Below are 11184 nucleotides of genomic sequence, written 5' to 3'. Positions count from 1 at the left end.
GCATTATCGAATGGGCTGATGTTTTCAAAGTAATGCAGATATGAGAGAAGAGATGAGATCTGTGGGACCCACACAAGGAATACTCAAGCCTCTGAATTCCAGTCCAGGATCCTTGCCACCACTCAGTGGGGTTATTCAGGTGAGTTTCTGTGCCTTTGATGAGGGAAAGAGGTAATTACATCAGTAGATGGAGAACTTTCAGTGACAGAAAAAAATCAGGCCACAGATGGACACGGTCCAATATGGTAGCACTAGCTACATGTGGCTATTTTCATTACAAGAGATTAAATTTTTGAAATGAAAAATTCAGTTCCTCGGACACACTGACCACATTTCAAGTGCTCAGTAGCCACATGTTGCCAGTGGCTACCGTGTCCACAGCACGGGTATAGCACTTGGCCATCAAGGCAGAAAGTTCTGAGAGACAACACAGGACAGCCCAGAGCACCAACAAGCCCAGGGCAGAAGCTCCAAACAAGTGCTGGATGCAAATAGGGTCAGCACTGGACAGGAGCACCTGTGGGAGCGTGGTGGCAGTTTCCTGAATTTGCCGTGTCCCAGTCACACTGGCATCAAATGTGCACCCGAGAATAACAGTCTATGCATGAAACAGAAAAATGCAGGCAATGGAGACATTCTACTTTTCCCTCTGCAACAAGCCACCAAGCAGTGGATTCACCTGGAGCATGGCTGGCTCAGAATAGACACTTCGTTTAAACCCTCCATGCGTAATTGTCAGAGGAGCCCCTTGGTCTCCTCAGGGGATCAGTGTTGGAAGTCAGAGAATAATGGTGGGTCTTAGACGTAGGAGTGTTTTAAATCTCTGTCACCTCACCACATTCACTTGGGCATTTTCTTAGTCATTTCTTAGAGTGGAACAAACAAATTTAATTTTTTTTATTATTATCACTGATCAGAGCAATGTGATAGGGTACCTATATATCAGAATTACTGCCAGCTTGTCGAATTCCTTTGCTGCATGAAAATAAATGAACTCAACCTTAGAAATAATTTCCCAAAGCAATGCTGCCACAGGAGAATTTTCATATTGCTGCCATAGCTATATCCACATTTGCTGTATACTTTATAGCAAATGCCCATTCCCCCTTCAGGGCCATCCACTATTATCAAACAGCAGAACGATAGAGCCCAAGGGGATTCTAAGGCTAATCTAGTCAGAACCCTTCATTTCCCAAGGCATAAATTTCAGGATCAGATTTACCAACCAGTGAGGGCCAGAGCAAGGATCCTTTGAGGATTACCAGGATGCAGGTGTCTGTGAGGTCAAAATCATGTTCATAATAATTCCCAGGATTTATTTACCTTTCTAAACACATCACAGGTGTGCAGTGATTTCTAGAGGTTATGTGACATACCCATAGTTATCTAAAAATGCTATTAAAATACTACCCCCTTTTCCCATTATACATCCATGTGAAACCATGGATGCCAACTTTATACATGCCAACCAAAATAGTAAGTGGCAATGGATGCATAAGGAAGCTGATATGAGGACTCCACTGTCTTCTCTTAAGCTAGGTATTAAAGAGGTTTATAAAAAATGTAAGCGCCCTGGCTGGTGTAGCTCAGTGGATTGAGCGCGGGCTGCGAACCAAAGTGTCACAGGTTCCACACAATGATGTTTCTCTCCGTCTCTCTCTCTCTCTCTCTCTCTCTCTCTCTCTCTCTCCCTCTCTCCCTTCCCTCTCTAAAAATAAATATAAATAAAATCTTTAAAAAAAAATGTAAACAAAGGCATTCTTCCCACTAAACATTTTTAGACTGCACAGTTATTATTCATTAAAAATTTTTGTTTATGTTAATATACAATCAGCTTGTTATTTTTATTCTTTTTTTAAAGATTTTATTTATTTATTTTTAAAGAGGGAAGGGAGGGAAATAGAGAGACAGAGAGAGAAACATCAATGTGCTGTTGCTGGGGGTCATGGCCTGCAACCCAGGCATGTACCCTGACTGGGAATCGAACCTGCAACACTGTGGTTCGCAGCCCACGCTCAATCCACTGAGCTATGCCAGCCAGGGCTTTATTTTTATTCTTAAGTGAATTAATAACTTTCTAAATTCCTCAGTTTTAATTTCTAATGAGGTAAATAGTGATAGCTCTATATCTACATAAACAAAGATATTTGGAGCCCTTGATATTTTTTAAGAGTATAAAGGGGTTTGGAAACTAATATGCTTGAGAGTAGCTAGTTTAGGGAAAACAACAAAGGTGAAAAATTATTAATGTGCAAGGCAATTTATAAAGGAAATTGGATTGATTTGTAAGGAGCTGAAGACTGCTTTTGTTGAACTTGTTCTGAGTGGGCCCAAGGAATACAAATAATGAAAGGAACTCATAAGTAAAAGCCCAACAAGTAGATTTCAGTCCAATAATAAGAATTCTCCAATGGCCTGAGCTATGCCAGGATGAAAGGGACTGCCTTGATAAGGAGTGAGTTTCCCATCCCTGGAAGCATGTAAACAGAGTCCAGCAAATAATCTAGCAAGGTTGTTGTAGAGAAGAAGCCAAGTACCAGCAGGAGCTGGGGTTGGGGTGGGATGGGATATGCAAACAGCTTTCAGATCCCTTACAATCAGAGTATCTAGAGTTTAAGGAAAAACCTCAAATGATTTTCATACAAGTCAAAAGACTTTGGGCCCAATCTTAACACTAAAATTGCTCCCTGGTCACTCCAGGGTACTGAAAGGCATGGTTCCCACAAGTTGCCTTGTAATAGCCTCTGACATTTGCACTGGGCCTTGCAGTTGGTAAAACTCTTCACTCTCCTTATTTATGGTGATCCTCTCCACTACCCCATGAACTAGATAGCACCTCACAGACAAAGCTCTGAGAGGCAATGCAAACAGCCCCAAATGATGCAGCTGGTAAGTGGCAGATCCTTCTGGCATCAAGAATGGGATTCTTTCCACTGTATCCCAGCTGCCTCCCTGCTGGTCCAAAGGATTGAGCAAGCACCAAAAAGCAAAAGTCCATCTCTGACATATCCACTCAGTCCTCCCCACATGGCGTATTTGTAATGAAACTGTTTATCTAGCTCAACTCCTCCCAAGGCACCTGGTCACATAGAGAAGCATGATGTTCCTGCTCTCACAGAGAAGTCTCTTACCCCCAGAGCTGCCCTCTCTCCCTGCAGATTCCTTCTTGGGAAACTGGATTCTTGAGAAGCCTGAACTATCAACTTTCCTGGGCACGGTTGTCTCCAGTTGTGAGTTCAATGTTCAGGAAACCCAGGAGCTAAGCGATCACAGCCCAGGCGTGCAGGTGCGAAGTGTCACCCATCTCTGTGCAGCCTGCCCTCTGCTCAAATGTTACCACCTCTTTTGGGTGGCACTTCTGCCTGCTGTCAGCCATCCCTCCTTGGGCAGAGATCCCATCAGATTTTACAAGCCAGGCAGGGTCAGGCCTGGTGAAAACGGGACTGGGAATGCCCAGAACAACAAAGGCAGCAGGTGGTTTTCCTGGGGAGACAAGGGTGAGCCAAGCCACCTCCTGGCAGTCATGGGTCACCCATGGAACAGCTGTGAGCAGGACAGTAGCAGACCCCAGTTAGGGAGACATAACTGGAGGCAGACCTGTTAAAATAAGGCCACAGCTTATAAAGACAATTTTTGAAGAAAGACTTTTGTTTGGATGATTTTCGAACAGCCAGATTACCGAGATGCAGATTTGTGAGTTGTAACTGTTTCTAAAGCCAGGACAAATGTTTTCTGTGAAGCACTGAGATGAAATATCATAGGCTTTGTGGGCCCAGTGGTCTTTGTTGCAATGACTTGGTTCCTCTACTATAGTTGAAAGCGGTGGTAGAAAATGTATAAATGATTGAGTATGGCTGTGCCCTGATACCATTTTATTTATGGACACTGAAGTATGAATTTTGTATGATTTTCATAAATCACAATTTTTTAAAAAAAAATCTATTCTTTGCTCATGAGCTGTACAAAACAAATAGGCTGGATGTGGCCTGTGGGCTAGTTTCCCAACCTCTGTTCTGTGGCAATAATTCTCAAACTACATATGATAAATAACCCATCTTTTTAGATGTCCAAATTTCTCAGTTACATACTTTTGTACATTTAGATCAAGTTGCCTACTATAAAAATAAAAAGAAAGTAAAAGAGCTAAACAATGCAAGTCCACTGACAATTGATACCGACATTTCTAATGCATACTCTCAATGTCTGAACTTAGTCACTAGGACCTGCACCCTGTGGCTACCTGACCCACACTGTGGAAGACCCTATGAATCTAACGTAACTGTTTTGTTGGTCTAAAATCAGTTAGCCCATCAATTATTTAAATCATCATCTGGTGTTTTCAAAGAGCTTCAGGTTTGTGGTTTTCATACACAGGTAAGCAGTGCCCCTTGCGGTCTTGTGTACAGCTCTTAATGAATGTCTTCTTGCCCCATATGGGTTGGCGAAGGCACATTCTACTGGGAACTGCCGTTCTTTCACAATAAACATTGCTGCAGTGTTTCTCTGCCTTTGCCCCAGCCTCTCAGGCCCCTTCAAATTTCTGCTGACTGTCACGGAGGCTCTGTGCTCTGCTGCTCACCTCCTTGCCTTCTCTGGTGTCCAGTTCAGACAGGGGACACAGCTTCTATCATTCCCCATACCTGCCACAGCATGATGGCTGTCCTTCCTCCATGGAAACAGCCATTTATATATAATATAATTATTGATATGTTTGGCTTGAAATCTACCATTTTTCTATTTGTCCCTTCTTGTCTCTGTCCCTCTTTCCCCCTTTAGTATTACATTTTATCTCCCATTTGTTTCCATTTTAGTGGTTGTTCTAGGGTTTAGACTATATATCTTTACATTCACTTATATAGTCTATATTTGACAAATATTCTGTTATTTCATGTTTAGTGTAATACCTTACAAAAGCATATTTCCATTTCTGTCCACAGTGTCTCACTGTTAAGAAGCGACAGGTAGTTACTGTATGTTGCAGGTGTTTAGCAAGGTCCCTCCACTGTGACTAATTGGAACTATAATGTCTCTTGTGTGAGCTCTGGAATTGTTCAGTTTTTGCTTCTGGATAGTCGTGGGTTTTTCTTAACCTGCCCTCATGCAGTTTTGCCCTTTACATGTGCATATTCATATTTAGTCAAATATTCAAGGTGAAGAAGTAATCACTTGATAATCAAAATTATATCTGCAGTGGACTTGAGGGTCTTTGGGATGAAAGAAACATCAAATGATAGGTTGGTGCTGGAGTAACCATTCAGGGTCTACAAGGACTGTTTTTTTTGGAATGTATATTGAGTTTTAGGACCTAAAATTCTGTGGCAATTCACAAGAATTTGCTTGTAGTTGAGAGGCTTGGCCACCCAAGGATGAATCTAGAGATTTAAATTACATCAACCAACAGTCATTGTGCTCCCAATATGACCCAGTCCTCAGCATGCCAAAGCATAGTCCCTTCCCTGATCTGAGGGAGAAAATGATGCCTAAAATGAGTAAACATATAATGAGATTCTGTGATCATTACTGCTGAATGAGGTATAAATAAAGCCTCAAGGACAATCTTGATTGAACAGGGGAGCCACGATGGCTTTAGAGAATAGGAAGCATTTGAAAAAAGTTTGGGTACACGAACAGAAGTTCTCAAAAGATAAGGACAAAACTATTTTCAACAGAAGAAACAGCCTGAAGAGGGGCACATAGGCACAGAAGTACAGGAACTTTTCTTCCTCTGTGCTCAAACATAAGTTGTGAAGTGGAAGCATTCTAACCGGTGATACGAGAAGGGAAGGCAATAGTGTGATCATGGAAGCTGAATAGCTTGGGCTTGAACTTTAGGACAGTAGGAAGATTTTTCTACAGAAGTGATTTACACAGACTAACATTTCAGAATGATGATTCTCAAATCAGGAAGCTATGTGGCAGCAGGAATTCTAGGTGGAGGACATCATCACTCCTTGGGTTGAGGAAGGAACACAGACAGAAGAGAGAGTTTACCAAGGAGATAACCCCCAGGATGAGCCGGGATCCATGTGCTGATTGCAAAGGGCATGTATGTGCGGCACTATCAAAATGGGCTAATCCACACCTGGGCCCCAAGTTCCAACAAGGGTCAGGAGCAAGGTGGTATCCCAGAGATACCTTTCTGCGTGGAGAAACTAGTGTTTCTTTTTTTCTGTGACTTTGGAATATGGATGGAATAAATATGCTTAATTCTCATGTTTTCCTTTTGTAAAAAATGAATAAAAATAATAAAGTAAAGCAATTCATACTTTGCTAAAGAGCACAGATTATGCAGCCTGTACTTAGTCCCCATCCCACCTCTTATCTCAATGAGTCCCACTTGAAAAGTTGGGAAGAGCAATACCTATCTCCCCATAGTATGGTACAGATGAGATGAGGTGGTTTTTGTGTTTTAGACCTATTGTGCGACCCATCCCAAGTCTGCTCATTTCCACCTGTCCCCCAGTGAAAGCCAACATCATGCTCATGGTCACAAAGTCCCCCAGCTTTCACCACCATAGTCACACGGTTCCCTAACATCGACAGTTGCATATCTCCCTTCCATAGCAAGGGCCAGACTTCAGAAGGCTTATACTTTGCCAGCCTTAGTAAGAGCCACTGCAGCCTAACCTGGCCCGCTCCTCTGGCTGCCCCCAGTAACTGCCCAGAGGGTGAGTAACACATCCCAGAAATGTGAAGGAGTTAATGCCCTTGGGAGGGTTTTTGTCCATCATTAAGGTCAGGAGACAGGAAGGAGTGCACCAAGTCTGAATGGTTCCTTTCTGAGATTTCCTACATGGCCAAGCAACCTACTATATTTTTAAAAATTTTTATTGAATTTATTGGGGTGACATTGGTTAATAAAATTATACAGGTTTTAAGTGCACAATTCTATAGCACATCATCCCTATATTTTATTGTGTGTCCACCACCCAAAGTCATCTCCTTCTATCACCATTTACCACCCCCCCTTTACCTTCTTTTACCTCCTCCCATCCCCCCTTTCCCTCTGGTAATCACCACACTGTTGTCTGTGCCTACGAGTTTTTTCTGGTTTTGTTTTGTTTTGTTTTGTTTTTGCTTAATCCCTTTAGCTTTTTCACCCAGCTCCCAACTCCCCTCCTCTCTGACTGCTGTCAGTCTGTTCTCTGTATCTATTAATCTATTTCTATTTTGTTTGTTAGTTCATTTTGTTCCTTAGATTCCACATATACATGAAATCATATATCATTTCTCTTTCTCTGACTGGCTTATTTCACTTAGCATATTACTCTCCAGATCCCTCCATGCTGTTGCAAATGGTAAGATTTCCTTCTTTTTAATGACTAAGTAGTATATCTACTTACATACTGGTAGACACAGGCTGCTTCCAAATCTTGGCTATTGTGAATAATGCTGCAATGAACATAGGGGTACATATATTTCAAAAATCATATTTTGGGTTTCTCCAGACAAATTCCCAGACATGGAATTGCTGGGTAATTAGGAAGTTCCATTTTTAATTTTTTTGAGGTAATTCCATACTGCTTTCCACAGTGGCCATACCAATCTGCATTCCCACCCACAGTGTAGGAGGATTCCCCTTTCTCTACATCCTCACTAACATTAGTTGTTTGTTGGTTTACTGATGGTAGCCATTCTGACAAGTGTGAGGTGATATCTCATTGTGGTTTTAATTTCCATTTTTCTGAAGATTAGTGATGTTAAGCATCTTTTCATATGTCTACTGGTCATCTGTATGTCCTCTGTGGAGAAGTGTTTATTTAGGTTCTTTGCCCATTTTTTTAACTGGATTATTTATTTTTTGGTGTTGAGTGGTATACAGCCTACTGTTTTTCTCAACAAGCTGTAGCTAGTTCAATAAAGTGTCATCTTACATTTGCTTTTCCTCTTTCTCTGTCTCATTTCCTTTTTTTTTCTCCTCACTTTTGCTTCCCTGGATTACACTTCTCAATATAACATGTCCATATAAGTTTTGCCTCTGACTCAACATTCTAGGAAATCCAAGTTACATTAGCAAGATCTATTCTGGGTGCATAGCGGGTTCTCAATTCATGTCCTCTTTCTTCCCTCTTAGCTATATATTTCCTTCTGCTTGTACCTCATAGGTTTTTGTGAGGCTAAATTGAGATAACACATGTATTACTTTGTGAACAGCAATTATGCTGTGCAAATGTAAATCATCATTACAAATTAATTGACACAACTGGACTAACCAATCAAATGGCTCTGCTTTCACATGGTGAACAAGGTATACTTGTTCTTATTCACAGTGAAGGAATGATTGCTGTCACAGTTTTTTACTAGCTGGGCCACCCTGAGAAAGTGGCTTCTCTTCACTGAGTCTCAGCTTCCTCATCTCTAAAATAGGGATAACAATATCGAGTTCATCTCGTTGTTATGAGGTTTTAATAAAATCATGGGTGTGAACTTGCTTTGTAAACTCTAAAGTATTATGGAAATGAAAGAGGTATTGTTACTACCAGAGAGGTAGCAGCTCAATAAATACTTTCAAATAAATGACTTCTTGTGAAATAAGAAAACTAATTTAAGTAGTGCCCAGTGTCTTGATGTAAATGAGGCATGCCTCCTGGTCCTCAATATATAAATCTCCCTGAGAATTTGGAGCAAGAAAATGGAAATCAGAGGCCTTATACTTGATGGGTGTATTAGCCATTAATTCTCTGGGTATTGCAAATGCAGTCCAAGTGTAAGGTATGAATAACAGTGTGTTTGAAGAGATAAAACATATAATCAAGCCACTTATTTAGTTGACACAGGAGAGTTGGCGACCACTTCATGGAATTAAACTTACTATCATAACTTATATTTTTTGTTTGTATACCTTTTATATTATATAAATATATTATTTAATCTCCAAAAATGCCTATGAAATAGATATGAGTTTCCTCATTTTTAGTTAAAGAAACTAGGATTTAGAGAAGTTTGGCAACTTGCCTCAAATCTAAAGCTAATAGTTTTGTGGAACCAGTATTTGAAACAAGATCTGTCTCATCCTCAAATCTGTATTTGTTCCTCTACATGAGGCTGCTGTCTGAAAGTGCTGTCCTCCCTCTTATTCCATTTTAAACTGCACTCTCAGCAAACCTAGGTTCCAGACCACCCAGGTTGGGACTAGAACAGAACTCTGAGCACCCTCACATCAAAACTGTGCTGTTGCCCAGGACTGTTGCCTCCCAAGAAAAGTTGTAGGACTATGTTGAATATGGAGAAACACATATTTAACTTGAAGTTTGTTGCAAAATAGCTTAACAGGAATGCCAAGAAATGAGTTAAAGAAGAAAAGGCCAACAGGTGAAACCCAGGCATCAAAAGATGCCCAATGTGAGTGTGGGTGGTGTGTGTGTATCTATCTACATACACACATTACACACAATACACTCATGAACCTTTATTGAGCACCTTACATGTTATACTGGGCACCATATGATCCTATCAACATTATGTATTTTAATCTCTGCAATTAAAACTTCAGTTAAAAAAAGAAGAAGTAAAGATTTAAAAGACCATTCAAAAAGGCAATACAGAAGTTGTAAGAATACATACTGAAAATGCAATCCACCAGAGGACCCAAGCAATTAATTTCTTGAGAATGAATGCTAGGGTAGATGCTGTGGCAGCCAGAGTTCAAACTGCAATAACAATGAGCAAGGTAACCACTTCACACCAATCAGAATGGCCATCATAAGCAAATCAACAAAGAATAAGTGCTGGCAAGGTGGTGGAGAAAAGGGAACCCTAATGCACTGTTGGTGGGAAAGAAGACTGGTATGACCACTGTAGAAAACAGTATGGAATTTCCTCAGAAAACTAAAAATGGAATTGCCTTTTGAGCCAGCAATTCCACTGCTGGGATTATACCCCAAGAATCCTGAAACACCAATTCAAAAGAATCTATGCATGCACCCCAATGTTCATAGCCAAGTGCTGGAAGCAACCTAAGTGCCCATTAAGTGCCCATTAGTGAATCAAAAAACTATGGTACATCTACACAATGGAATACCATGCAGCAGAAAAAAGAGGAGCTTCACAACAGCATGGATAGAGCTGGATAGCATTCTGCTAAGTGAAATAAGCTAGGCAGTGAAAAACAAATACCATATAATCTCACCTATAAGTGGAACCTAATCAACAAAACAAACAAGCAAGGAAAATATAACCAGAGGCATTGAAATAAAGAACAAATGGACAGTAATGGGGGAGAGGGGTGGATAGTAGGGGGTAATAAGGGAATGGCCATCAAGGAACATGTATGAAGGACACATGGACAAAGCCGGAGGGGGTAGGTTCAAGGGTGGAAGGTAGGATGGTTGGGGCGGGGATGCATGGGGTGGAGGGGTGAAAATCGAGACAACTGTACTTGAACAACAATAAAAAAGAGAGAGAGAGAAAGGAGAACAAATAATGAGCAAGGTAACCAAGTCTATGGCAGGTGTAGTTAAGTCTACAGATCTTACGTTGAGGAGTATGAACCTTGAAAAGATTGCACTGATGAATAAATTTGAACACTAGCTTGAAACACTGGATGTTCAAACACACAACAAATGGAAAACATAATGAGTAGCACTACAACAACACCACAAAACCAAATGGATATGCTGCTTCAAGAAATAGCAGATGAAGCTGGCCTTGATCTTAATATGGACCTACCACAGGGTCACACAGGATTTGTTGGCACCAGCGTTTCTTCCACGGAACAGGACGAGCAACCACAGAGACTTACTAGTCTATGTGATCAAGTGCAACTTAAAGAACTAGGCTTTTGTTTACTTCACCTGCTTCTGAAATATTTAGTGTGTATATGTAGACAAGTTGCACTCCAGTTACACTAAGAACAGCCTATGTTACAAAATGCTTAAACACTATTTATATAGAATCCTTTATTTGCCATGCTGTGCTTTCTAATGCTTTTAAGAAATTCCAGAGAGTTTCCACCTTTACAGATTTTACAGTTTTGTATATTATGTTGAAAAGTATGGGGGACTTTTTTTTGGTATATGACTTTGACCAAACGAGCATTAGTTTATTGTATATGAAAATTCTTCCTCAAAATTACATCAAAAATCTAGCAATGAAGTTACTACAAAAGAAAGTACAGAATAAAGGTATTGGTATCTTTTTATTTCAAAGTTGTTTTAAGTCTGCATTCACATGTGATGCATAAAA

General features: G+C 40.5%; 1 pseudogene; it reads left to right on the top strand.

Moving 5' to 3' along the window:
- Positions 1 to 9214: 9214 nt before the first annotated feature.
- The window catches only part of LOC123819615, a 98721-nt pseudogene continuing 96751 nt past the window's right edge, over positions 9215 to 11184 (top strand).

Source organism: Phyllostomus hastatus, unplaced genomic scaffold (assembly GCF_019186645.2).
Source record: "Phyllostomus hastatus isolate PE091 unplaced genomic scaffold, TTU_PhHast_1.1 phas_contig_34, whole genome shotgun sequence".
Taxonomy (NCBI): Eukaryota; Metazoa; Chordata; class Mammalia; order Chiroptera; family Phyllostomidae; genus Phyllostomus; species Phyllostomus hastatus.
This window is presented reverse-complemented; position numbering and strand designations above follow the sequence as displayed.